Genomic DNA, 23,573 nt, shown 5'->3' on the forward strand with positions numbered 1-23,573 from the left:
TAACATAGCGAGACTCCATCTCTAAGTTTAAAAATAAAAATAAATTTAAAAAAGATACATTGCTATGTACGACTGTTGATATAAAAAATCTGAATACTAGACATGGGTACTCATATAGTACTTCAAGGGCTTATCAACAAAGTTGCAAGTTGTAACACTATGAATTGTTAGTGACACTCTTTTGGCTTTGCTAGCAAATGTAAAGCTATACACACACACACACACATACACACACACACCTTTTAAAATGGTGACCCTGGTACCAAATATGACTTTAAATGGATTTAATTTTAATGGCTTTAACTAGGTTCAGCTGTCATATGGATCAAAATTAGCCTCTATCCAGCTGGGGTCAACCAGGGAGCCACTTTTCTTAACTGACAACCTACTGAACGTCAACAACTGCAGGAGACGGGACTTTACCTTCGTCTCTGGTAAACTAGTTGACACATCCTGTGTTGGCAAGAGGCCTAAGTAGATGACCTTGGTCCTCTAAAATCTGGCCTGCACTCTCGGGGCATCCCTGCAACATCTACAAAGGCAGCTCCAGATAGAAAAGGGTTGGGGTCGAAAAGCTAATAACGGCAGGCACCTGCCCCGCCTCGGGGCTGGGGGCTATTCCTGCGGTTTCAGCCAACTTTCAGAGCCATTCGTCTCCCAACAAAGTCGGAGGCGTTCCTCCGCTGGGTACACTAAGGGGCTCTGCAACCCTCCTGGGGGGGGGGAGCCCAGAGGGCTTCCGGAAGTCCCAGGTTTATTCTTTCGGGTCACAGACAGCAGAAACTAAAAGGAGGGATTACCCTTTCTGTCTAGTCGCAAGATGGCGACCGAGCCTGGTGGGACTCCGAGGGGCCGCGGGCCACCTCCTCTTCCCAATGGCCCGTGCGCCGGCGGCGACGGCAAGCGGGAGGGAGGCGGGGCCGGCGAGGGAAGGAGGGGCGGAGCGCGGCGCCCTCCCGCGCGTCTTGGCCCCGCCCCACGTCCCCGCGTCCCGGCCTGGAGCCCTCGCCCGGCCGGGCGGCGCGCGCTGCCTGCCGGGATACTCGGCCCGCCCAGCCAGTCCTCCCGTCTTGCGCCGCGGCCGCGAGATCCGTGTGTCTCCCAAGATGGTGGCGCTGGGCTCGGGGTGACTACAGGAGACGACAGGGCCATTTCCCTTCGCCAGGACCCGACACACCAGGCTTCGCTCGCTCGCGCACCCCTCCGCCGCGTAGCCATCCGCCAGCGCGGGCGCCCGCCATCCGCCGCCTACTTACGCTTCACCTCTGCCGACCCGGCGCGCTCGGCTGCGGCCGGCGGCGCCTCCTTCGGCTCCTCCTCGGAATAGCTCGCGGCCTGTAGCCCCTGGCAGGAGGGCCCCTCAGCCCCCCGGTGTGGACAGGCAGCGGCGGCTGGCGACGAACGCCGGGATTTCGGCGGCTCCGGCGCTCCCTTTCCCGGCCTCGTTTTCCGGATAAGGAAGCGCGGGTCCCGCATGAGCCCCGGCGGTGGCGGCAGCGAAAGAGAACGAGGCGGTGGCGGGCGGAGGCGGCGGGCGAGGGCGACTACGACCAGTGAGGCGGCCGCCGCAGCCCAGGCGCGGGGGCGACGACAGGTCAGTGTTGCCGCGGCCTGCGCCAGGCGGCGCTGGCTCCCCTCCGTCACTCGGCCGGCCTTCGGGGCCCGCTGTGGCGAGGTCGACACCCCCCTTCCCCGCCCCCCGCCGCCGAGGCGAGTGTTTGGGGGCGCGTGGTCCGAAGGGGCTGGTGCCAGAAGTAGGCCCCTGGTGGCCGCGGCTGCTGCAGCCGTAACTGTCAGTCCTGGCTGAGAGACGGCGGGAGGGTTTTGTCGCCCGAAGGGACGCGAGCGGGCCCGGGGCGGGGCGGGACGTGCGAGGCGTCGAGATTTGGGCCTCCTAGGAGCCAGGCTCGTCGAGCCAGCCGGGGCCCCAGACAGGGAAGGGCAGGCCCTTTCCTTCAAAGGGGAGCTGTTTCTCGGCGTTTTCAAGGTTTTTGGCTCTCTTGGGGAAGACATATTTAGCCGTGTGCTTGGTGGGTTGGGGTTTTGGGGGAGGATTGATGGGAAGGGAGGGCGGATGAAGTGGTATGTCAAGCCCAAAGGTTGTGCGCACAGGTTACTCTGTGTTGCCGGCCACCAGGATTTCTGAAGTTGAACGTGAGTTATTGGCTTTGCCAGAGACTGCTGTGTTATATGCAGACCTGCATGCAAGCAGTTGGCCTTTTTTTCCCCCCCTTTTCAGTGTAGAAAATGAAAAGGATGCTTTCCTCATCTTGGTGGTAAAGGCTTTTGTTGGTAAAGGTAGAATTGAATGTACCAAATGCCTTAGTCCGTAAAATTTTTAAAATAATTTTAATACAGACACTGGTGTAGCTTGGCAACCTTGAAAGAGAATTTAGCGTCTACATTTTTTAAATGACTTTTTATGGATGTGCTAAATTAGTAACAGTACAAAATCTGTTTGAGACTATTAAGTGGCGAGGGTGCTGTTGAAAATGTAAACTCATAGCATATGGGGTTTACAGTGCATAGTTAACCTCAATCATGAAGAAATGTGGATATGACCCGTAATTTTGGATCATTTCACTGCCTGCAATATTGAGAGAAGCAGCAAATTATTACAGATTTTTTTGGGAGACGACCTAAAGTTTAAAAAATACAACTGTTGAAAGTTACCTGTCAGAGACACAAAGGTACCCCAGTCAATCTTGTTGAATAAATTGGACAAGTGGGATAAGGTGTTTGTCTCACACTTCTGATCAATAAGTACTCTTACTTAAGAGGTGATTTGGTAAATCATGTAAAATTTAGAATTTAGGGGAGATAAGAAAGTTTTATCTTGGTGCGTATAGTGGAAATAGCTTTGAAATTAGATCCTGTTTTTAAATCTAAGCTACTTACCACATTTTTAGTGAAAGGAATACAGTGTTAATGATGCTACTGATAAGCCCTAAGGATGACCAGAAGCCCTTTTAAGAAACACTAATAGACTTGACCAAAAAATAAAAAAGGAAATAGCTTCAAGAAATAATTTGCAATCTTTGTATATTTATAATATACACAGGAGAAATACAAGAACAGAATATGAAGAGGTAACTCATAATCTTTACAAAATTAGAATGTAAACTATGCAAGTCTTACTGTGTCAATATTTATTAACCTGCATTAGTTTGCTAAGTAGTATGCTCACCATCCTCTGGACATTGCCCCTGTCCCTGAGGAGCTTAACTTTATACAGAGATACAAAATACTGTGTTTTGATTTCCTTTCAGAGGATTTATAAGCTACTTATGTTTTATCTGTCCTAAATTCTGCCCTTTTTTTTTTCATGGCTGAAAAAATAACTTCCTAAGAAAGGTACATACTAGTCAGAGGTGTGGGGAAAACGTGTTCTCATCCCACTTGTGCAGTCCATTTAACAGGATTTATTGGGTACCTACAGTGTCTTTGACATGTAACATTTAATCAGTTGTATTTCTTAAACTTTAGCTCATTTCTATTTCAATCTCCTCCTTCTCCCCTCCAAAAAAAATTAACTGTGTAAACTGTGATAATACACTGTTTCTCTCAGTGTCAGTCAGTGGAATGATCCAGACAAAATTTTTCATCCCAAGCTCTTGAAATGATGTTTCCAAATGTCCATTTTCTTAAATGACTGCTAGTTATATTCTCCAATCATGTTACACATATTTTGTTTAGACCTATAATTGTATAGGTCTAAATGTAGAAACGTTACATTATGTACATATGCAGCTGCTGAAAGAAAATTAGTTTTCCAATTTTTTAGATCGGGGTGAAGACAAACTTTTAGAAGTGATCTTTCGGTAAAATACTGGATGAAGTCTTAGGTGCTCTTTTTATGTTGGTTCAGGACAAAAGTTTTTTGACTGGTTTTTGAGTTTTCCCCTCACTGCTAAATGTAAGGATAAAATGTGGTAACAAGACATCTTGGTATGTATAGTGGTAATATCTTTGGAATTTGACCCTACTTTTAATTCTGGCCTTCTTAATCTTGGTAAGCCACAGTTTTGTCATCTGTAAAATGGGTTGGTGAAACTTCCCCAGGTTGTGAGGCTTAAAGTATGTAAAACGCCTAACACGTAGGCACTCAATAAGTATTACCTTAGAAATCTTCCTATCCAGTTTTTCTGAATGGTCTGGAAGCGCCTTGTATATAGTGGACTACAGCATGTTATCCTTTATATTGTTTATTTCTTTTCTCATTAGCTATGAACTTTTTAAGGCCAGGAATTCCTAGTGTTTACCAGAGAAGGTGTTACTAGATGTCTTAGTCTGTTCTGGCTGCTATTATAAAACACCACAGACAGCGTGGCTTATAAACAACAGAAGTTTATTTCTCACGGTTCTGGGAGCTGAGAAGTCCAAGATCAAGGTACCAACAAATTTGACATCTTAGTGAGGGCCCTCTTCCCTTGTTCATAGACAGCTAGCTGTCTTTTCATCATTACCTCATGTAGTAGAAGAGTAGACAGGGCTCTATAGGGCCTCTTTTATAGAGGCATTAATTCCATTAATGACGGCAAAGCCTCCCAAAGGCCCCACCTCTTAATACTATCACCTTGGAGGTTAGGCTTTCAACATGAATTTTGGGGGACACATTCAGACCACAGCACTAGAGGAGGCATGAATTAGTTACTGGTAAATCAGTAAATGATCAACTAACATTTATTAGGTTCCTCCTGTGGCTTCTATGAGCTGAGCTAAGTACAGGAGCCACAAAGACAAGAAAGATGTCTGTCTTTTTTGAATGCTTATAGTTGAGTGACTTTGTCACATTTATGTGTGTGTGTGTGTGTGTGTGTGTGTAAAACCCTGTCACATAATGGAACTTCATTCTCCCATGCCCTTCCAATCTAAGAGCAGTTCTATGGACTCAATACCTCCTACCCACCAGCTGCTACTCTAAAGATTTACTTTTTTACTCCTTTTAAAAAGTTCAACCCTCTGGCACATGCACTACTTCATGCCTTGGTCCCAGCCCACCACCCCAGTATCTGGCACGTAGTGTATTAGTGTTTTGTGTGTGTGTGTGTGTGTGTGTGTATGTATGTATGTATGTATATAGAATTTAAAATTTTTACTCTGGCAGTTGTCTTCAAATACTCTGATTTTGGGGGGCATGATTATCATTCTGTCTTCTGGCAATACATTGATAGATGCTACCTGAGTAGGATTGTCTATGAGGTCAGCTGCTCCAGTCATTTTATACGTGAGGAAATTGGAGTGCAAAGCTTTAAAATGATTTTCTTAAAGTCACCCAGGTGTCAGAACCAGAACCAGAGTCCAAGTCTGTAGTTCAGGAGTCTGCAGACATTGGCACATGTTCTGTCCTACCTTTTGGGATGAATAGTTATACTTGCTTTGTGATTACTCACCCACCTTTTTGGAGACATATGAGTGTTTTGTACACTATTAATAGAAGGCAGCCTTCACAAAATGCCATCCGCAGATCTGTTATTTCTTCTAATAAAGGAAATGATGTAAAATTACCTTAAATAGAAATAGTGTTAATTCTTCCAGAGACATGTTCGATAATCCAAACATGAAATGTTTGAAATACTTAAAGATGCCATATAAATAAGTCTTTTGTAAAAAGAAAATATTAAAAATCTTTGTTTTATAGAGATGGGGGTCTCACTGTGTTGCCCAGGCTGGTCTTGAACTCCTCAGCTTTTACTTTAGCTTCCCAGTGTTTTGGGATTACAGGCATGAGCCACAATACCTGGCCAAGTCCTTTTTTTTAATGAAATGACTTATTAATACACAGTTTCTTTGCCAGCTTTTGTTTTCATTTGCTATCAAAAATGTTGCTTAATAGTGCTTTGATCTGAGTTATCTATAACAGGTAAATGCCATTATGGATAATAATTCAAAAAGAAGCTTATTAATTATTAGGCCTATCTGAGAGTGAAATAAAATTAGCATTTTCTTTTTGTTTATTTTACTTTTTGTTTATTTGTTTAGAGACAGGGTCTCGCTGTGTTGCCCAAGTTGGAGTGCAGTGGTGCTGTCATAACTCATTGCAGTCTCAGGCTTGAGTGATCCTCCCATCTCACCCTCCTGAGTAGGTGGGATTAGTGTATGCCACCATGCCTGGCTAATTTTTTTATTTTTTAATTTTTTTGTGGAGATGGGGTCTTGCTGTGTTCAGGTTGGTTTCAAACTCCTGGTCTCAAGCCGCTTGGCCTCCCAAGGTGCTGGGATTACAGGTGTGAGCTACCATGCCCAGCTGAGCATTTTAAAAAAATACTGGTCTTTGTACGTGAGTCGTTACTATTTGATTCTAAGCCTTATGACTGATATCCCTAAAAATTATTTATAAAATTTTAAGTGCGTCAGAGTCATTGAAATGGAGGAAGGAGCACTGTCTTTTGGTCTTGAGGTTGTTTTAACTAGCTTTGTAATGGTCATGAGCAGGTTATTTAGCTTTTGAAGCCTTTGTTCCTTCTTCTGTCAAATGAAGGTGATAGTTGCTTTGTTTTAAAAGAGTATACTTTTCAAATGTGATCATTCTTGAAAATGTAGATTAAGAAGCTTTTTAGAGGCCAAGTGCCTTGGCTCACGCCTGTCATCCCAGCACTTTGGGAAGCCGAGGTGGGCGGATCACGAGGTCAGGAGATCCAGACCATCCTGGCCAACACGGTGAAACCCCATCTCTACTAAAATACAAAAAAAAAATTAGCCGGATGTGGTGGCGCACGCCTGTAGTCCCAACTACTCAGGAGGCTGAGGCAGGGGAAATGCTTGAACCCGGGAGGCGGAGGTTGCAGTGAGCCAAGATCACGCTACTGCCTGGGGACAGAGTGAGACTCCCTCTCAAAAAAAAAAAAAAACTTTTTAGAAACATTGTTTTGGGGAATTTTTAGTGTGTGAATTCATTTTAAATATGTGAACTCCATTTGACATGGACAATAGATCTTAATAGTTTGTGATACATTATTCAGTGTATTAATCAAAAGTCAAATCTGTTTTGTAATTTGCTGTACCAGACCTGTTGTGTTAATCTGATCAATGGCAAGTGAATCATAAGATTGACCTGAAAGGAAAAGATATTTTTAGGGGACATAGAATCATATTGGATAAGATTATTCTTATAGTTCATTTTCAGGAAATCTGAACAGGAATCTCGTGTAAGGAATCACATGTGAATTATAGAAGAGAGTCTGATGTAAGACTTTATTTATTAAGGTCTGCATCTGTGTTTCAAGTAGGAGCATAGAGGTAGTATATGAGCCCTGAACACTCATACAAGTAGGATAAAATTTTTCTTAAAACTGTTGGCTGGACAGTGTAGAGTCTATGACTCTTAACTGTGACTCTTAACAGTTTAGTGTGTTCCAGAAGTTCATCTCCTCAGGATCAATTGAGGTTAGTCTAGCACAGACTTTAGTTATAGAAACCAAACATGAGAAAAATTTTTTGACCCATGTCTTCGTAGCATGCAGGCTTGGTAGCTCTTTTCTAGTTCTGGATGTGTGCCCGTTGTATATACTTTTAGCAATTCAGGATGTTCCTTTTCATATTTAAGACAAGCACTCTTGCATACAAATTACATAGCTGTGGGCTGAATGAAGATGCTACCATTGCTATACTTCTACACAGGTTCTTTTCATGTAATGAAATCAGAAGGGATGGCTTATCCATTTCAAGCTTCTGTTAATAAGTAGTCCTAGAATTGCCTTTGTGTACTGTAGCCAACACCCCAACTCATATATTTTTATAATCTTTGTGATGCAGAATAAATTCTGAATTTTTTCACCTCCTAATTAAATATACAAATACTGAAAACAATAAAGCACCGTGTATTCACTATGGACATACATCACATTTTGTCACTTTCTTGCACTCTTGTAATCCCTCTCTAAAGCTCATGTTAAACTCATGTTCTTTATTTTCTTCTCAGATGATTCCTTTAGCACTGCACGTAACAGTACAGGAATTTCTTCCTTTCGTACTTCCAACAAATACTTTTTTGTCTCTTAACAGATGTGAACCATAATGCTGTTCTTTAGAAAGCAAAGGATGAAGTGCACAGCAGTGTTTTCTATATAAAGCTAATGGGGTCATAAGGGGAAATACGGGTTATTTCCAGCTTGTTAATTGTCTTAATACATTTTTCCTAAGAATTCTGTTGTGCCTTGTGGTATGTATGCACCAATATTGATAATCTTACAATGTGCCATAAATAAGGATATTTATATTATCTTTGCTAAATATTTTAAGTTTTTGTTTTGGGAATTGAAAAAATCTTTTGTGCACCTGTGGTATGTGATATGTATACTAATGGATAAATCCTATTTCACACAAAGATTAATTGGGTAACATTTTTCTTTCCTAGTTTTCTGAAGTCAGTGGTCATGTTGTTTGTTGGTGATTGAAAATATGCTGTTTAGGCTGGGCGCCTTGGCTCACGCCTGTAATCCCGGCACTTTGGGAGGCCGAGGCACACGGATCACCTGAGGTCGGGAGTTCGAGACCAGCCTGGCCGACATGGTGAAACCCTGTCTCTACTAAAAATACAAAAATTAGCTAGGCATGGTGGCGCACATCTGTAATCTCAGCTACTTGGGAGGCTGAGGCACGAGAATCGCTTGAACCTGGGAGGCAGAGGTTGCAGTGAGCTGAGATCACGCCATTGCACTCCAGCCTGGGCAAGCAAGATTTCATCTCAAAAAAAGAAAAGAAAATATGCTGTTTAAGATCATCCAAATTCAGTTTCTAAGAAGTGTAAAGTTTTCCTAATTACTTAAGCTGCTTCATTCTCATTCCTTTTTTTTTTAACACATTTTGCCATCTCTGTAACATGTTGAACATGTTTAAAGAACAGAGTGGGAGAATAGGAAGTTACGTGGATAAAGTTTGGTAATTAAGGTAGGAATACATCCTGCTTCACAGAATGGGAATATTTCTGAAAAGTTGACTGTAGTATCGAAGAACACTTAAGTGTAGTATATTAGACGAACTGAGCTAATTTTGGTCTTTTATACACGTAAATCAAGATTTCTGCATTTCAAATCATGCATATTTCTTTAAATTTATTGCCCAGTGTACTGTATTTCAAATATTGTAAAAATGAAAAGATCTTGTGGTCTTATTTAACTCAGTATGGGGTAAGTCCTCCCCACCTTCCCATTCTTATTCCCTCTTTTAGGCTGAATGAAAGGCTGGGGGAGTGAATTTAAAAATAGATGGATCTCAGCTGGAGAACTGGTTGGTCACGTATCTCAACTGATATTAAATAATTTCTTAAATCCTGGATTGAAGATTATAAGAGAACAGTAAATGTTTGCTCTCAGTTCATTTTTTTGTTTGTTTTGTTTTTTCATGTACAGTTTTAGGCATTTGTAACTGCTGGATGCATGAACTACTTTCTAGTTCTTTCAGGCCTACTTTTAGATATCTGCTGTGGGGACAGTCCTCAACACTCAGAACTTAAAGTAATTTTTAATAGTGATAGGCAGAACTAGGGGTCAGTTTTACTGCCTGTGCCTATGCTAAATTTGACATGGCATTCCTAGGAGGGGAGGCAGAGTGAGGGCGGTGCACACATTGTCCGTATTGCTAGTCAGTGCCAGATTTTGAGAAATTGGGGCTGATCTCTCTCTTAAATGGTCAAGATCTAATTCCCCAAAGTGCTGTTTCAGATAACCTAGTATCTGTCCAAAATTGCCCTGCTACAATAGCGTTTATCTTATATATATGTATTTTATATATATATATATATATATATATATATTTTTTTTTTTTTTTTTCCTTCTTGAGATGGAGTCTCACCCTGTTGCCCAGGCTGGTGTGCAATGGTGCAGCCTCGGCTCACTGCAGCCTCCGCCTCCTGGGTTCAAGTGATTCTCCTGCCTCAGCCTCCTGAGTAGTAGGGACTACAGGTGTGTACCACCATGCCCGGCTAATTTTTGTAATTTTAGTACATACAGGGTTTCACCATGTTGGCCAGGCTGGTTTCAAACTCCTAACCTCAGGTGATCTGCCCACCTCAACCTCCGAAAGTACTGGGATTACAGGCATGAGCCACCACACCCAACCCTATTATATTCTTTAAAAAAAGTTTGTTTTTGTAGATATGAAGTTTCACTATGTTACCCAGCCTGGTCTTGACTCCTGGGCTCAAGTGATCCTCCTGCCCATGGCCTCCCAAAGTGCTGGGATTATAGACATGAGCCACTGCGTCCAGCCTGTAGCATATTTTTATTCTGATATCTTTTGTAATTTTTTTTAGTGAAGTAGGGAGGTTTATATTAGATGATCTTCCAAGGGAATTATCAGCTTGGACATTATATGCTAATATGTCTTTTGTTTGTTTTTAAAATAAGTGTATATGTTTTAATTGTAAAATTTTTAAAACATCCAGAAAATGACATAGCAAGTGCCCATTTATCCACCACCTATAAATATGAATTATGTCCATTTTTATCCCTTGGGGGAAAGGATGCAGTTACATAATCACTTTTAACAACCCCAACTGTTCAAGTCCTGTTACCCGTCTCTACACAAAGTAACAACTGTCTTGAGATTCTTAAGTATATTTCACATCCTTGTTTTATACTTTTACTATACATGTGCACATGTATCTGTAAGTGATATGTGGTGTTGGTTTTTGTATTAAATTTTTACAGATACGTATAACACTGTCTTTCAATAGCTTGATTTTTTTAAACTCAGTATCAAGTTTTTGAGGTGTGTATGTTGATGCATGTAGATGTAGTTTATTCAGTATCACTGCTGTATGGCGCTTCATTTTATGCATAGATAAAATGTATGTATCCCACTATTGATGGATATTTTGAGTTGTTTTCTTTTTGCTATTATAAATAATGCTGCAGTGTTTATTTTTACATGAGTGTATGTGCAGGTGTTTTGGGAAAAACCGTAGAAGTAAAATTGCTGGTTACTAGATATTGGTAAATTCTTTTCTTAAATGGATATGCCCATGTATACTTTATCAGCATTATGTGGGCATTTCTAGCATCCTCACCCATACTTGGGATTGTCAGATTTTAAAATAGTTACTAATTTGAGGCATGTGAAATGCTATCTCATTTTAATTTACAGTTGCTTGATTATTCTGAATGGTAGGTGAAAGGATAGGAAATTTATTATTTTCTGTATGTTTTAAATATCTCAAAAATAAATGTTTTTAAAGGAAAGGCACACTGTCATACAACATTTATATTGAAAAGGACCATGAAGATCATTTCACCCAACCTTCTTACTTTACAGTGCAGCCAAAGAAAGTTACCAGAATAAGAATAAAATATAAAATCCTGCCTATTGTAGTATTCTCTGGTAGTATGAGACTTAATTTTTTATGTAAAAATCATGTCTTTTTCTTTATGATTTGTGCTTTTTAAGAAATCCTCTTTTTATATTGTCTGCTAATAGTTGAGGATTTTTTGTTACTCTTTGTTATTTGCATTTAGGTTCATTTGAAGGGAGTTAGGACTTTTTATTTTAAATATGGAAAGCTAGTTGTTCCAGCATTAAGTATTGAATTTTTAAAATTTTTTATCGAGGTTAAATATACATACATAATTTACCATCTTTTTTAAGCGTACAGTTCATTTTTAATGATTTTTTTAAGTGTACAGTTTTTTAAGTGTACAGTTCAGCAATAATAAATACAATTATATTCTTCTGCCTTTGTCCTCTCACTCCCCACTTCAGCTGCTAGTAACCACCAGTCTACGCTTATCTTCTTGAGATATACTTTTTTAGCCCATGTATGAGTAAGAACATGTGGTATTTGTCTTTCTGTGTTTGGCTTATTTCACTTAACATAATGGCTTCTTGTTCCATCCATGTTCCTGCAAATTACAGGGTTTTATTCGTATTTTTATAGCCAAGTAGTATTCCACTGTGTGTATAAACAACATTTTGAAGTCTGTTCATCCTAATTATTGAATTCTCCCCACCCCACCCACCCACCTTTTTTTTTTTTTCTTTTTCAGGAGACAGGGTCTCCCTCTCTTCCCCGGGCTGGAGTGCAGTGCCATGATCATAGCTCCCTGCATCCTTGAACCCCCTGGCCTCAAGCGATAGTCTTGCCTCAGCCTCCCAAGTAGCTGGGACTGCAGGCAGGCACCTCCAGGCCCTGCTAAGTGTTGTGGGTTTTGTTTTTTTTTTTTTGGTAGAGATGGGGTCTTGCTATGTTGCCCACTTTGGTTTGTTAGTTTTAGTTTCAGTAGTTTATAATTCCTTTGTATTATTGTGAACAAATAACAGTTATTTTGAAATAGAAGAGTGCTTTCTATTTAAAATTTTTCTTTGATAGGATTCCGTCTACTTTCTGAGCCTTACCTTCCTGTACACTCCCCTTTGGTCAGTACCATCTTACCATACAGGCTGCTTTTAGTTTCTTGAGTTATCCATCTTCCTTCTATCTTATAGGGCTCAACCTTAATATTACTCAGGGAAGCCTTCCTTGAGAGTCTTTCTTTTTGCACTCATTGGTTTGGGGCTTCTTTTTATTATACTGTTAATTGAATTCTGAGTCGTGTTTATCTCAGCTGAGATTAGGTAATTTATTTTGAGAACAGTAAATGTTTATCATCTGTCATTCTTTTTTTATGCCCACATTCAGTTATTTGTAAGTGCTGAATGCATAAGTGTTCATCTACAGATTGATAAGGATCAGTTCTTTTTTCCCCCAACTAGAAATGTTACTCCAGTTGATAATAACCGCTCAAAAGGAAATATAAGGCGGAGGTGAGAGAGTCACTTGAGGCAACGAATTGGAGACCAGCCTGGGCAACAAAGTGAGACCTTATCCCTATGAAAAATAAAATTAGCCCAGCTCGGGAGGCTGAGGTGGGGGGATTGCTTGAACCCTGGAGTTCCAGGCCGCAGTGAGCTATTATCACACCGCTGCACTTCAGCCATGGTGACAGACCCTGTCCCTTAAAAAAAAAAAAAAAAAAAAAAATTATAACCAGGCACATTGAAGTATTTTGTAAGACATTAATAGAAGACTAAATGTTCTCATATGTTTACTGTTTATGTTAAGTACGTATGGTTTTTAGAACAACAGTTTTCTATCAAGTGTGGTCTGGTTCACTTAGAATTAGATGGGGTAGATTTTTTGAAAAGCATTTTGAAGTTAAATTAGAAGCTAATGGTTTTTTGTCACTAAATCAGATTTTGTTTTATGAGTTTAATTGCTACATTTATTTGATAGGCAGATGAATGTAACAGATTAAACTTGAAAATAATGTAGCTATGATTCCTTCAAGGAAAAACCCACCTACCTTTAGTTCTTTTAGTATATTGCATTATAAGTCTTTTGTGTGTGCATATATAGCAGGCATAAATTGGCATAATTCTAGGTTTAATTTTAGGTTAGGCGCTATGGAAGTTTGAACTCTAATTACAGTGTAAAAATAACCCAGAGGAAAATTTCAGAATAATAAATCATTGGGACTATATGGTACAGATGTCTCTGTTTTCAGATTGTAGAATTGTTGACCAGTAGGAATGCTTTATGATTAAAAGCCAGGAAATTAAAGTAATTCTGATGATTTGGTATTTCTAAAGATTTTCATAGATGACAGTTGAGAACTACTCTCAGATGAGATTCTTCCATTGCTGGTAAGTCATGTAATAAAACACTTAAGTAAATGTATTTTAATGGGGAATGATAACATTTTAATATTGGCACATCGTGCGTCTACCTTCTGTAGTTAGTAGGTAAATAAGAAATAAACATACCTTATTTAAAAAAAAAATTTCAAAGAACCCAAGGGAGGGGAGAGCCAAGGTGCACATTAGAAGAAGATTACAGTACTCTTCCAGTGCACAGTGGATGTGTTGTGATACCAGAGTTCTATGTATGTATGACTGTATAGCCCAGATTTGCCAGCATGGGCTCAGTTTTAAATATTAGGTTAGGCCCATAAATCATGAAAAGTTCCTAGGAATTCTAACATTTTTACATTTCCACAATGTAATACCTCTTGTATTTTGTGGTAGTTGCCCCACCATCCCTCAAATATTGGTGTGTAGAATCTGTTTTTGAGGATGAGGAAATACAGAAAAGAAAAATAAAAAGCTATTTTTTTTTTAAGTATAAAAAGAAATGAAAGGTTTCTCTTCACTTCATAGCCAATTCTAAAACTTAACAGTTGTTAAATGTGTTTAAATGTAGGGGGAAAAAATGCCTGGAAGGAAATTACCAATCAAATATAAAATGTAAGATAGCTGTAAAAGTACTGATATACATACAGCTTTTTTCCTTTTGGGGAGGCGGTGTTTAAAAAAAATCCTGCCAAACATATTCTCTAACTTTCAAAACTATTAATAGCTTTATTGAGATAATTCACATACTATAAAATTCACCCTTTTAAAGTTTTTAGTATATTCACAGTTCTGCAGCCATCACCACTATCGAATTTTAGAACATTTTCATCATCCCCAAAATAAATCCTAACCTGTTAGCAGCCATTCCCCGTTCTTTCCTGGCCCCTGGAAACCACTAATCTGCTTTGTCTCTATGAATTTATTTATTCTGGACATTTCTTATAAATGGGAATCATACAGTATGTGTCCTTTTGTGTGCGGGTTCTTTTACTTACCATGGTATTTTCAAGGTATGTTCATTGACGTGTATGTCTGTTTTTTTGGTAACACACACTCTTGATTACTGTAGCTTTGTAGTAAGTCTTGAAACCAGGAAATGTGAGTATTCTAACTTATTCTTTTTCAAAATTGTTTTGGGTCCCTGGGTTTCTCGAATTTCCATAGAATTTTAGGGTTAGCTTGCAGAAAAATGCAACTGGGATTTTGATAGAACTTGGATTTGTGTTGAATCTGTAGGTCTATTTGGGAAGTATTGCTACCTTAATACTGTCTTCTCATTCATGAGCATGGGATATCTTTCCATTTATTAAGGTGTTCTTTAATTTCTTTCATGTTTTGTAGTTTTCAGTATACAGGTCTTGTACTTATTTTATTACTTTAAAAATTTATTTCCAAGAATTTTATGTTTTGATGGTATTGCAAATTGAATTTTTTAAAATTTCATTTCAGGTTTTTAATTCCTTGTGCATAGATTTTTGTGTACTAAAACTTGTATTTCATATAATTTTTTTTCCTCTTAACTGTGTTATAGGAATCTTTCAAATGGTGGCTACATACACATCTGTCTGATTCACTTAGTAAACATTTCTTGAACACCTACTGTGTAGTGGGCCTTTTTTTCTAGGTGCTGGTGGAGACAGCAGTGTATAAAACTCACTCAATCCTTTGCTTTCATGGCACTTGAATCCTAAAAAGAGATCATAAAGATAGGTAAAATATATGTTACATAGTGCTAAGGAGAAGAAACAAATAAGGGAAGTGTTTGTAGGTGAAAAGGATGATGGGAAATTTTAGATAGGGTAGGTAGAGAAAACTTCACTGAAATGGTAACTTGGGTGAAGAACTGAGGGAGATGAGAGAGCTAGCCATGTGGATATTTGGGGGAAGAGCATTTCAGGCAGAGTGTAGTGAATAGGGAAACCCCAAAGTGAGAGTGCCTGATGTATTTGAAGAACTCGAGGTGTGGCCAGTGTAGCTTTAGAAAAGTAAATGATGGGAAATAGAGAGAATGGAGCGTACAGATATTTTGATCATAATAAGGTGTTTGATTTTTACCGGTGAGATGGGAAGCTATTGGAAGTCTTTGAGCAGAGTAGTGAAAAAGTATGACTTATGTTTAGCAAGATCACTCTGGTTGCTGTGTTAAGCATAGACTGAAAAAGGGGACAAGGGCAGAAACAGACCAATTGGTAGACCATTAGTACAGATTAAGACGTGACTGAAATGGACAGAGTGGTCACAGTGAGGGTGGTGAGAAGTGGTTGAATTCTTGATATATGTTGAAATAGAGTCCATGGGATTTGGTAGTAGACCAGATGAAAGTGGGAAATAAAGGGAAGAGTAAAAGATGATGCCAAAGTTTTTTGACCAGAGCAGCTGAGAGAATGGAGTTGGATAATTCTTATAAATTATTGCATTAAATCTGTGCATCATATCACATGCCCACTTAACTACAGGTAATTTTACCATATAAGCTTGTTGGGGGAAAAGAGGAAAAACAGAAAAAAGATAGGAAGGAAAAGCATGTTTTAAAATATAATAAATTAGGCCTTAATGAAAAATTGTCCTTGAGAAACCTGAGATGGAATACTCTAAATCTGATGTGCTCTCTCAATCTTTAGAACTGAACTAGGAATTAACTCTGAGAGTTCATGATATGTTATGAAACCCTTTGCCTGTTTTGGAAATGAGGTTGTTTTCAATATTTGCTTTTGCAATGATGGTACCTGTTATTTTTTCTGTAAGGTAGATTCCTACAAATAAGATGTCAGGCCATTAGACCATGTCAATCTAAAAATTTGATAGGTTTTGCCAATTACCTTTTAAAAAATAATTTTAGCAAGTTTCATTCCTTAAAATATATTAGGGACTGCTCATTTACCTTGTTTTGATTGATGTATATATAAAATCTGTTTAAATCTTTATAAATAACGTGAGAAATTGCCTGGTTTTTTGGTCCATTTCTATTGTGGTGTTTGTTTTTTAAATTTGTAAGCATTCTTTATATATCATTTAATTCTTTATTATAATTTGCAAATATTATCTCTACCTACCTTTAATTTTATAGTATCTAGTCATGTGAAATTTTAAAGTTTTTATGTAGGCAAATCTGTCCATCTTTTATGGCTTCTGGGTTTCAGCATGCTAACCAAGATGAATAGATATGATCTCATATATATATTACAAAAACTTTTTAGAGATAGGATCTCACTCTGTCACCCGGGCTGGAGCAACCATAGCTCCCTGCAACCTCAAACTCCTGGGCTCAAGTGATCCTCCTGCCTCAGCTTCCCAAGTAGCTAAGATTACAGGCATGTGCCACTATAGCTAGTTGGGTTTTTTTTTTTGGTTGGTTGGTTTTTTTTTTTGTAGAGAACGTATCTCACTGTGTTGCCCAGACTGGTCTCGAACTTCTGGCCTCAAGCTGTCCTTCCACCTCAGCCTCCCAAAGTCCTGGGATTACAGGCATGAGCTACTATACCTGGCCAATTTCTTGTATTTTCTTCTGATACTTTTGTGATTCTACTTTATAGACTTTAATTACAAAGTTAAATCTGAGCATTCAGCATATTTTTGGGTATGGTATGATATGGTTTAGATCTGGATTGCATTTGTCATGGTTTGGGAATTATATCTACCTTTTATTTTCTTCCACTTGGGTAGCTGATTGTCTTGTAAGGCATCCTTTCTCCACTGATAATGCCACCTTTTTCTATATTAAGTTCTCACAAACTTTGAAAAAAATCAAGTTTATTGAGGTATAATTGATACACAATGAAATGCACCCATTTTAACTGTATAGTTTTATTGATTTTGATAAATATATACACTATCACTGCTACTACAATCAAGCTTTAGAACAATTGAATTACCTCCAAAAAGTTCCTTCCTGTCTGTAGTCATTTCTCTGTCTTGGCCCCAGGCAACCACTGATCTGTTTATTAGTTTTCCTGCTCTAGAATTGCATATCCACGGAATCAAGTAACATATACTCTTCCATGTCTGGTTTCTTTCACTTGGCATGTTTTTGAGATTCATCCAATTTGTGTTTGTCACAGATTTTTGTCTGTTTGTTTCGTTTTTTTAAATACAATATGAGTATACCACAGTTTGTTCATTCATTTTCTGGTGAACATTTAAATTGTTTTCAGTTTTAGGCTGTTGAGAATAAAGGTACTGTTTTCTGTGCATGTCTTTGTGTGAACATATGTTTTCATTTTTCTAGGGTAAATACCTTAAATTGGAATTACTGGGTCACATGGTAAGTTTATGTTTAAATGTATAAGGAACTGCCAAACCATTTTCCAGATGATTATACTACTATACATTCCCATCACCAGTGTATGAGAGTTCCATTTCTCCAAATGTCAGCATTTGATGTTCTCAGTCTTCAATTGCACACGTTCTGAGAGGTGTGTAGTGGTATCCCATTGCAGTTTTTTTTTTTTAAGTGGTACTAAAATACACAACATCAAATTTACCATTTTAACTATTTTTAAGTGTACAGTTCAGTGACATAAAGTACATTCACATTATTCTGTAGCCATCACCACTATCCATCTCTGAAACTTTTTCATCTTCTCAGTCTGAAACTCCATCCATTAAACAATAACTCTTCATTGCCTACTCTCCCCATCCGCTGGTAATCACTGTTCTACTTTATATGTGAAGTTGACTCTTCCAGGTACTTCATATGAACGGAATCATACGATTTTTGTCCTTTTGTGTCTGGCACATTTCATTTAATAATAATAATGTCCTTGTGTTAGGCCATTCTTGCGTTGCCTTAAACGAATATCTGAGACTGGGTAATTTAAAAAGAAAATAAGTTTATTTGGCCTCTGGTGCTGCAGGCTGTACAAGCATGGCGCCACCATCTGCTCAGCTTCTGGGGAGCCCTCATGGTGAGTTTACTCATGGTGGAAGGCAAAGGGGGAGGAGCAGGCATGTCATATGGCGAGAGCAGGAGCAAGAGAGAGGGTGGGGAAGTGGCACACCCTTTTTAAACAACCACATCTCCTGAGAACTCACTCTATCCCAAGGACAGCACCAAGCTATGAGGGATTGCGCCCATGACCCAGTTACCTCCCACCGGGCCCCACCCCCAACATTGGGGATTATATTTTAACATGAGATTTGGGCAGGACAAATATTCAAACTACATCAGTCCTCAGAGTTCATTCATGTTGTAGCATGTATCCAAATTTGATTCTTTAAGGTTGAGTAATATTTCATTGTGTGCATATATCACTTTTTGTTTTATTTATTTATTAGTGGACATTTGGACTCTTTGTAACTTTTAACTATGTGAATGATGTTGCTATGAACATTGGTATATAAGTATCTGTTTGAGTCCCTTCTTTTAATACTTTTGGTTATGTACTTAGGAGTGGAATTGCTGGGTCATATGGTAATTGTATGTTTAATTTTTTTAGAGACTGCCATACTGTTTTCCACAGTGACTGCACCATTTTACATTCCCACCAGCAGTGAATAAGGGTTCCAATTTATCTGCATCTTTTCTAACACTTGGTAGTTTCTGTTTTTTTATTTAAAATAATTGCCATTCTAATGGGTGTAAAAAGTCATTATGGTCTTAATTTACATTTTCTTCATGACTGCCGTTGAGGAGTTTTCTTTTGTGTGTCTGTTCAAATGTTTTCACATTCTTTTCAGAACGTATGTTCTTTGTCAGATAGATAAATGTATTTCTTCTGTATCCTTACTGATTTTCTGTCCACTTACTAATTACCAAGAGAGGAATGTTGAAATCTTCAACTATAATTTTGAGTTTATCTTCCTTCTGCTCTGTTCATTTTTTCTTCAGATGCTTTGAAGCAAAATCTTTAAAGCTGTGTCCTTAGGTGTGTTCACATTTAGGACTGTTAGATCTCCTTGATTAATTGATGTCTTTACGAAATGTCTCTGTTTATCGCTGGTAATGTTCCTTATCTAAAGTCTACTTTGATATTAGTGTATCCATTCCTTTCTTATGATTAATTTTTGCACATTATATCATTTTGCTGTGTTTTTATTTTCAACTTATTGGTCATTTAATGTCTTTCTTTTAGATAGCATATAGTTGCATCTTTCAGATTGATTTTTTACGATTTTTGCTTTTTAATTTGATTAAGTCCATTTACATTTATTGCAGTTGGCAATATAGTTGTGTTTAAGACACTGTTTTCTATTTGTCTAATCTTTTCTTCCTTTTCTGCCTTCTTTTCGGTTAATGGAGCATTTCTGGAATTTTGTATTGTCTCCATTATTAGCTTGTCCCTCTGTTTTTTTTCCCCCAGTGATACTTCTAGGATTTACAATATGCATCTTTAACTTATCTCAATCTACCTTCAAAAATACTATTCCTCTTAATGTATAATGTAAGAATTTTGGAATAGTATACATCCATTTACTGTCCCTCATTCTTTTTGGTATTGTGATCTTAACATTTTACTTCTATATGTGTTACAGATTCCACAGCAGCGTTTGAAACTATTTCTTTCAAAGGCCAGTTGTCTTATGAAGAAACTTAAAAACTAAGAATAACATTCCTTTATATTTACCTTCATATTTACCATTTTTATTTCTTTTCCTTTGTGGAGATTCCTTTTTGTAGATCCAAGTTTGTTGCTGGTGTTATTTTCCTTCTACTTGAAAAAATTTCTTAAACATTTCTAAAGTGTAGGTCTACTGGCTACAAAATCTTTCAGCTTTTGTTTGTATGGAAATGTCTTTATTTCACTCTTCATTTTATCGTACAATTTTTCAAACCACACAGACTTTAAAATAACTAGAATATAATTTCACAACTGACATTTTGTTATATTTGTTTTTGTCTTATATCTTGTCCACCTATCCATCCTGTCTTCTTCTAGTGTCTTTTTTTAAGCTTTTCAAAGTAAGTTGCAGTTGTTAGTATACCACACCCTTAACTTCAGCATGTATGTTAACTAAAACTTAGCAGTTTAGTATTTTTAACTAGAATTTACTATGCTGTTCCAGTTATTTATTGCTGTGTAATACATTGCCCCAAGCTTAGTGCCTTAAATATCAGCAACTATTTATTTTGCTCATGAATCTCTCATTTGGTCAGGGATTCGCAAGGAGAGCTTGTCTTTGACAATACATTGTAACAACTGTTTACATAGCATTTACATTGTATTTGGTATTATAAGTAATCTAGAGATGGTTTAACATATTTGAAGATGCATGTAGGTTATATGCAAATACCATGCCATTTTCTATAAGGGATTCGAAGCATCCTTGGATTTTGGGATCCGTGGGAGTCCTGGAACCAGTCCTCTGTAGATAGTTGAGGTACAACTGTAGTCTTTGGATTGAAAGACTCACTAATTTCACTCAGATTCAAGGAGAAGGGCCATAGACTCCACCACCTGATGAAAAAATGACAGTGTTACATGGTTAAGAGCATGTGGAATGGCTTCTATTGTGATCATCTTTGGAAAATACAGTTGACCACATATACCATTTCATGAGCTGTGACAAATGTATACACCTTTGCCAGAAAGTTCTATCAGGGTATAGAACCTACACCTCTTCCTAGTTATTCCTTCCCCCCACACCACCCCTAGAACCTAACATTGTTCAGATTGTTTTCATCTTAGTTTAGCTTGCTTAGAACTTTATGTAAGTAGAGTCATACAATACTTATGTGTTGTAAAAAGTTTCTTTTTGCTCAACATAATGTTTTTGAGATTCATCCATATTGTTGAATGTTTCGGTGGTTTGTGACTTCATCTATTAAGGGACACCTGGGCTGTTTTCAGTTCTAGGCTGTTTTCAGTTCCAGGCTGTTTTCAGTTCCTAGCTATTATAAATAAAGGCACAATGAACATTTGTGTAAAAAAAAGTCTCTCTGTGGACATATATATTTCTTTTTTCTTGGTTAGTTGATGTGTTTTTCTTTCAGCATTTGTTTTTGATGAGAAGTCTGGTTATACAGTCATGTGCCACATGCTGACATTTCAGTCAACAAGAGATCATAGTTGACAATAGTCATTTAAGATTATACCACCATATTTTCACTGTACCTTTTCTAGGTTTAGATATATAAATACTTACACTTTGTTACAGTTGCTTACAATATTCAGTACAGTAACATGCTGTACAGCTTTATAACCTAGGAGCGCCCAGGCTATACCATATATCCTAGTTCTGTAGTAAGCTATACCATCTAATCTAGATTTGTGTAAGTACGTTCTATGATGTTTGCACAATGACAGAATCACCTAATGATGTCACCTAATGATACATATCTCAGAATGTATCCGTGTTGTTAAGTGATGCATAATGCTAATTATCTTTTCTTCCTTATACTGAATCTTTTTTCCCTAGCTGCTTTTAAGATTTTTTCTTGTCACTTTTCATTTTTGATGATTACCATGCTGAGAGTTTTTGGGGTTTTGTTCTTTTTTTCTTTTTGAATCTGTACATTTATGATTTTCCTTAAATGTGGATTTTGCCATTGTTTCTTCTATATATATTTTTTTACCACCTCTACTCCTCTTTCATCATTTCCTCTTTTTCTGGGACTCCAGTTACACATATGTTAGACTGTTTGGTATTATTCACAGGTCATTAACATCGTATTCATTATTTTTCAGTCTTTTTATTTCCCTGTGCTTCAGTTTGCTTTGTCTTCTATTTTACTGTTTTTTCTCCTGCCTTGTTAAATAATTTCAGGTATTTCGCTTTATATTTCAAGAAATACCATTTGAGTCATTTTCATCTTCAAGTATTTTTTGAATTCTTGAGCATATTTGTAATAGCTGTTTGAAAATCAGGTTACCTATTGATTTCTTGAATTTTTTCACTCTGAATTTGTTGGTTGGTTTTTTCTCTTGGTTATGGGTTGTATTTTCCTAGTATTTATTTTATTTTATTTTTTATTTTTTACATATTTAATGATTTTTTAAGATTGGATGCTGGACATTGTAATATTTTGTTGTTGGGTGACTAGATTTTGTTTTCTTTTAGAGTGTTTTGTTTTGTAGCCACCTAAATAACTTGCTGGTCAGTTTTATCCCTTCAGGGCTACATTGGAATTTGTCTAGAGAAGGCTTTGCTTTAATGGTAGTAGCTCCTACCTAAGGCATGATCCTTCTGAGTCTTTACTAAATGCTCCCAGTGTCACCATGTTCTCTTCACTCAGATTAGAGGGAATTTTAGGAGTCTCCCAGTCCTTTATAAGTACTGGGAATATTTCAGCTTACTGCCCCTCTTTCTCTAGCTTCATGGAGCCACTTACCTTAATCGTGTACAGTTAGTACTCAGCAGTAGACTCTCAAATGGCAGATTTCTGAAGCCATTTCTCTGCCTTCTCAAACAAGCACTTGTCTGGCACTTGTCATAAATTTTACCCACTTCAGCTTCCTCAGCTCTGATCTCTTGATTCTGACCTCAGTAAAACTGCTGTCTTCTCATTGGATTTCCCCTCCATTGACTGCAGGTTGGAAATTACCTCCAGGCAGACATCCAAGCAGTGGATGGCTCACCTCCTTTGTTTTTGTCCTTTCATGTATTATAGTCCTGTGCTGCCTGTTATCCAAGGTCTGAAAATTCTCGTTTGAGAAGGAGCAACTGTCAGATACTTTTGGATCTTTCTCTGAAATTAACTTTCTGTTGTGCTTACCTCTTTGTCTAATGCTAATACCATATGAGGTTTTTTTTTTTTTAGAATCTTTTAAGCTATACACTTAGAAGTGTATAGCTTGTTGCACTTTCACACACTGAGCACACATGTTTAGCTAGCATTCAGATCAAGAAACAACATCAGCAGCTCCTGTGTAGCCCCTTGTGCTCTGTGTCACTACCCCTTTTCCATGTGTAACCACTGTCCTGACTTCTCATAGCATAGATTAGATTTGCCTGTTTTCATCCTTTATCTAACTAGAATCAAGCACATTTAGTTGTGTCTCACTTCTTTTAATGTATTTGTGAGATTTATT

General features: G+C 38.1%; 1 protein-coding gene across 12 annotated transcripts in view; it reads left to right on the forward strand.

Annotated features, from left to right (window-relative positions):
• Positions 1-969: 969 nt before the first annotated feature.
• Positions 970-23,573, forward strand: part of UBE3A (ubiquitin protein ligase E3A) — a 104,582-nt gene continuing 81,978 nt past the window's right edge. For 5 of the 12 annotated variants that reach the window (XM_063652480.1, XM_063652476.1, XM_063652481.1 and 2 more), the window contains exon 1: positions 1,463-1,594. The gene's annotated coding sequence lies outside the window, so the exon portion shown is untranslated. Of the gene's footprint in view, positions 1,595-13,568; positions 13,618-17,830; positions 17,867-23,573 lie in introns of those variants that run through there. The other 7 variants (XM_063652477.1, XM_063652478.1, XM_063652479.1 and 4 more) reach the window with 7 other exon arrangements.

Source organism: Pongo pygmaeus, chromosome 16 (assembly GCF_028885625.2).
Source record: "Pongo pygmaeus isolate AG05252 chromosome 16, NHGRI_mPonPyg2-v2.0_pri, whole genome shotgun sequence".
Classification (NCBI taxonomy): Eukaryota; Metazoa; Chordata; class Mammalia; order Primates; family Hominidae; genus Pongo; species Pongo pygmaeus.